Here is a 5,966-nt window from a genome sequence, read left to right as displayed (position 1 = left end):
CCTTCCCATCCCTTCCCTTCCCATCCTTCCACCCCCTCCCTCTCCACGCAATCCTCCTCCCCGCCCCCACCAAAGTTGTAAAGTTCGTTTTTCCATATAACGACTTGTACATCTCATTGTTCCAAAGGATCCAACTGTACCCCTATTTAAACGATTTGTTTTTTTCCTTCCCTTCCACAAATTATACCAACCTCAAATACAGTGAAAGCAGGGTTATACCATGGGGGAGGGACATACAAAGCAACAAAGAAATAATCTTATAAATGTGTAGAAACAATCACCTGAAAGAAAAAAACTTTGAATACATATATTAGGGTTCACTTCCCTAAAATCAACTTATCTGACCTTTTCTGCTTGACTCAGACATATACTAGTTATTGCAAATAAGGGAAACCATGGGACCTAAGTTTCTTTGGTACCGGCTTACTTCACTTAATATGAATTTTTTTCTATGGAAGACTTAAAATTTTCATATACTATTGCCATCTTAAATGAAGTGAATGTACGTGGGTTTGCATACAGAACTTTTGGGACAGCATTAATGTTTGAATCTTTGATGGGATTTGATTGGGAATTGTGGCAGGCTTTCATGGTATGAGAAGAAAAAGGATCTGATTGGAATTTATAGCAATATCTAGTTGCTTCCACCCCTGGACAAGTCATTATCATTGGTGAAGATGTTGCCATTTGAATTTACAATGCCCCAGAAAGACCTATGTGTTAAAGAAAAATGACTTTCCATTTCCTCCCAGACTGTGGAGAATACCTGAATAGTTCTTCTGGAGATTAAGTTCTTCAGAATAAAACCTATGAGAACATGCACTCTCATCTTCTTTCTTCTTTTCTCTTTTAATCATTCTAGGTCAAAAACATTTCTTTTTGTCATACTCCTCACCTTGACATTGTCTTGTCACAGGCCACCAAAACAATAAAACCGACTGAACATACACTGAAACCTTCAAACTTATAAATCTGAGTAAGCCTTTCTGTTTAATAAATGGACAATATCATTTATTATGGTAGGTTATAAAGCTAACACAGAAATCTAGTCTTTCTAACAATGTAGAGTATATAAAAATGCTTCATTATAAAATATCTAACTCCAAGTTATATTTTGTGTTTTTGTTTCTGTAGATCTTAAGGCTTAAACTCATGGCCTGACTGGTCGTTTTGTGTTCAAGGCCAGTGCTCTACATAAAATCTGAACTGGAACTCCTTTTCTCCTGGTGGTTAATTGGAAATAAGAATCTAATGAACTTTCCTATTCTGGCTGACCTATTCATGTTGCATACTTTATGTAATTCCAATTCTCAGCATTATATACATGTTCCAACTACAATATAAAAAACTTAAAATATACTAAGGATATTTGTAAAGTATAAAATGAGGGAAGAATTTTCATCCTTTAGAAATCTATGCAAAATCTATGCTAAACTATTGATATTTTACTGGACCTTTCCTGCAACCAGTTTGATATAGTTTAATACTTGTCACACAAACTTTCTCTGTATTCTACTGCATATATACTTTTTCACGTATGTTTGTATATGTATACATATATGTATCTATCTATATATGTTCCAATGTGCATCATCAGACTTGAAACTGCTTTGTTTTGCTGTTCAGCAATGAACCTTGTCGGCTCATTCTGTGACAATATCTGTTCTCATTTTCATCATTCCTTTATTTACCAAATCATCAACCTTCTAAAATCAGCTTCATTTCTTGGGTAAGGTTACCAATCAGTCCAACAAATATCCACCTAGAGGCTTTTAATAAAGCAAGTTTTAAGGAAGAATATAACATGAAGTGACAACTACAGAAATTCCACAGAGACCTGACATCTTTCACATTTCTGTCTTCCTTCTCTTCTCATACTTCAGAAAGTATTGACTAACACTATAAATATACTGCAATTATAAGTTAAGGATCAGTGTTTTCTTTCCAACCTGAAGCCTTCTTTTCCATGATTCTTGACATAAACTTTTTGGAAGATTTTTTGGATTGTGATGGGATTCCACCCAAAACAAAACCATGTATATCAAGAAAGTCAATGTTTTCAACTCAGAGTACTAAACAAAAGAGGGAGAAAATTAAGGTTAGCTATATATGTTAAGCACAAATATAGGCAATATCAAGATATCTTGAAATTGTATACTTTTACTGGATAAAGTGGCTCAAACCTGTAATATTATCTACTTAGAAAACAGAGATTAGAGAATTGCAGTTCCAGGCAAGCCCAGACCAAAAAAAAAAAAAAAAAAAAAAAAAGAAGTTTCAGAAACTCTAACCATTTGATGGGTGCTATGTGTTTTGCTTGTGTTAGGAGGACCACAGTCCAAGCAGACCCAGGCATAGTGATACTTACCTCAAAAGAAGCAATGAAGTTACAATCTGCAGGTATGGCAGTAGTAGAGATACCAAAGTTGTAAAGTTCCTTTCATTGTTGCAATGGGTCTACCTGTATCCCTATTTAAACATTTTCCCCTTCCCCTCCACAAATTATGCCAACATCAAAAATGTGTGCTTATGTAAGAAATGCATGATTCTAAAATTTCATGACAATTCTTTTTTTTTTTTTTAAATTGTATTTTATTTTATTTGAGAACATACTGTACAGAGGGGCTACAATTAAATGGGCAGGATAATGCATACATTTCTTACCAAGCATTGCAGCCTCCTCCTTTGTTTACCCTTCACTTCCCTTCCCCGCCTCCCCCCTCCCCCCACCCAATTTTACCCCCCTCCCCCCACCCAATTATACCCCCCTCCCCCCCCACACCGACACTGTAAAGCTGGTTTTGACATGACATTTTGTACTTCTCATTGTTGCAACAGGTCCACCTGAATCCTTAAACGACTTGTTTGTCCCCATCTCCACAACATGTTATACTGACATCAAATATAGTGAAAGCGGGGGTTACACTGTGGGGGAGGGACATACAAAGCAACAAAGAAATAATCTTATAAATGCATTAGAAACACATGCATGAAAGAAACGAAAACATTAAAATACATATTTAAGGGTTCATTTTCCTAACATCACATTATCTGACCTTTTCCACTTGACTCATACCTATACTAGATATTGTAAATAAGGGAAACCATGGGACCTATGCTTCTTTGGGCCTGGCTTACTTCACTTAATATAATTTTTTCCAAACCTTTCCATTTCCTAACAAATGGGGAAATGTCATTCTTTCTGATGGAGGCATAGAATTCCATTGTGTATATATACCACATTTTCTTGATCCATTCATCTACTGAGGGGCATCTGGGTTGGTTCCATATCTTAGCTATGGTAAATAATGCTGCAATAAACATAGTTGTGCTGGTAGCTTTAGTGTGGTCTTGTTTGTAAACATTTGGGTAAATGCCCAAAAGTGGGATTGCTGGATCATAAGGGAGTTCTATGTGAAGTCTTCTGAGGAACCTCCATACTGCTTTCCAAAGTGGTTGAACAAGTTTACATTCCCACCAACAATGAAGTAAGGTTCCTTTCTGTCCACATCCCCTCCAGCATCTGTTGTTAGAGTTCTTGATTTTTGCTGTTCTAACTGGAGTGAGGTGATATCTCAATGTTGTTTTGATTTGCATTTCTTTTATGGCTAGGGATGTTGAACATTTCTTCATGTGTCTATTGGCCATCCTTGTTTCTTCTTCAGAGAAGCTTCTCTTTAAGTCTTTCGCCCACTTATTTATTGGGCAGTTGATTCTTTGAGGATTTGTTGTTGGGTGGTTTAATTTTTTGAGTTCCAAGTATATTTTAGATATGAGACCCTTGTCCATTGTATGGCTAGTAAAGATCTTCTCCCAATCGGTGGGCTTTCTATTGATCTTGCCAGCTATGTCATTTGCCCTGCAGAAGCTCTGCAATCTTATGCAATCCCATTTGTCCAACCTTTCTTTGATTTGTTGTGCTTCCGGGTCATGACAATTCTTTTGAACTTACTTTTTTGTGGAATTGACTAAGAAAATGAATTACACCTTCTATATAAAAAATGTTCTGTGCTTAATCCGGCAGCCTATACACTAACATCAGAATGATACAGAGAAGATTAGCATGGCCCCTGCTCAAGGATGACTTGAAAATTAGTGAAGCAATCCATGTTTTTACAACAACAAATGCTGGAGGGGATGGGGCCACCAGGGAACCCTACTGCATTCTTGGTGGGAGTGTAAAAGTCTTCAACCACTTTGGAAAGCAGTATGGAGTTTCCTCAAACGACTCCACATAAAGCTCCCCTATGACCCAGCAATCCCACTTTTGTTCATTTACCCAAAGGATCACAAACAAGACCATACTAAAACTACCAGCACAACTATGTTTATTGCAGCATTATTTACCATAGCTAAGATATGGAACCAACCCAGATGCCCCTCAGTAGATGAATGGATCAAGAAAACCTGGTAAATATATACAATTGCTTGTTCTGCCTCCATCAGAAAGAATGACATTGCCCAATTTGTTAGGAAATGGAAAGATTTGGAAAAAAATTTTTAAGTGAAGTAAGCCAACTCCAAAGAAATATAGGTCCCATGGTTTCTCTTATTTTCAATAGCTAATATATGTCCGGGATTATCAGAAAATGTCTTAAGCTATGTGCATTTGACCAGATAAGATGATGTTAAGCTAAACGAACACCAAGATAGGTACACAAGTGATTCTATCTTGCTATTATTTCTAACATACTTATACTGTACGATGTGATTTTTTTTGTTCCTTTATATGTTCCTCAACCACGCTATAACCCCTTTTTTCACTGGATTTGAAGTTGGTGCGCCTACATCTTGTATATACGTTTCTCTAATTTGGGGAGAAGAAGAAAACAACAAAATGCTTAAATAGGGATATGGGTTGACCCATTGTAACAATGAGATGCACAAGACTTATGATGAAAAATGAATTTTACAATTTAGGTAGGGGAAGGAGAGAGGAGGAGTGGAGTGTACTTGTGGAGGTGGGAGAGAAGGGATGGTGGGGGAAAAATAAAGGAGGAGGTAACAATGCTTGTTAGGAAATGTACTCATTACCTTGCTCATGTAAATGTAACCCCTCTGTGCAGTATTTTTAAAATAAAAAATGTATAAAAATGTTCTGAGATTGAAGAGTTTATTTCCCTTATTTTATCCATATAATCTTGTTAACAAATAAATTAATGCAAAACACTGACACGAGGGTATTTTGAATAAATGTGTGTGTGTGTGTGCACATGGGTACACAAGTGTGTTGGAGTGCTCAGAATTTGAACTCAGGGCTTTAAGGTCTTGCTAGGCCTTTCCTCTCTAGATTGGTGAGCGACATCTGCACTCCTGGCTCTTTGCTAGTTCATTAAATTTTTTTGAAAAATAATCTCAAAAATAATTTTGCCCTGATTGGCTTCCAACTTTTATCCACAGATCTCAGCCTCCTGAGTAGATATCTCAAGTAAACAAGATTACAGGTGTGACCAACCAGCACAAGGTTTTCAGAATAATTTTAAAAGTAGAAGAAAATTTACTTCATGGGGGCCTGTTTTTATCATCTCCTACTTTTAAAGCACTTTGCTTTAAAAGTAAAGGTGAATTTATTAAATTAAATGTGAATTTATTTCTCTTTTGGATTCTTAAAAGACAGAAAGTGATGATATTTAAAAGTTTTGGTACTTTTTAAAAAGAAAAATGGAACTGTAGTACAGAAGAAATTTGGCTGTCTTTGAAACTCAATGTATAAGCTCAATTCTGTGCATGATAACGCAATGTTACCAACACAGTCTGTGTTGAAGACAAATTGTGACAGAAAACAATCATCATCGGCAATAATTGCTATGCTATTACTTCTTGAGCAATATTAATATTGAATTTAGAGTGTAAGAGAATGGTGAGATTTTACCTACCTTTTCTGAATTGCTGAAAGACTTTTGGAAACTTTGACTCATTTTTTTCCTCACTGTGTGTATTTGGGCCATGCATTTAGTGCCTTTAAT

General features: G+C 36.2%; 1 non-coding gene across 1 annotated transcript; it reads left to right on the top strand.

Moving 5' to 3' along the window:
* The first annotated feature begins 4,008 nt into the window (after positions 1 to 4,008).
* On the top strand, positions 4,009 to 4,115 carry LOC138837209 (U6 spliceosomal RNA). The gene has a single exon (XR_011375252.1). It is a non-coding gene; the product is annotated as a U6 spliceosomal RNA (small nuclear RNA).
* Positions 4,116 to 5,966: the final 1,851 nt, after the last annotated feature.

Source organism: Dipodomys merriami, unplaced genomic scaffold, assembly GCF_024711535.1.
Source record: "Dipodomys merriami isolate MVZ:Mamm:240054 unplaced genomic scaffold, mDipMer1.0.p SCAF_266, whole genome shotgun sequence".
Classification (NCBI taxonomy): domain Eukaryota; kingdom Metazoa; phylum Chordata; class Mammalia; order Rodentia; family Heteromyidae; genus Dipodomys; species Dipodomys merriami.
The sequence above is the reverse complement of the archived record's forward strand: the minus strand, read 5'-3'. Positions and strand labels throughout refer to the sequence as shown.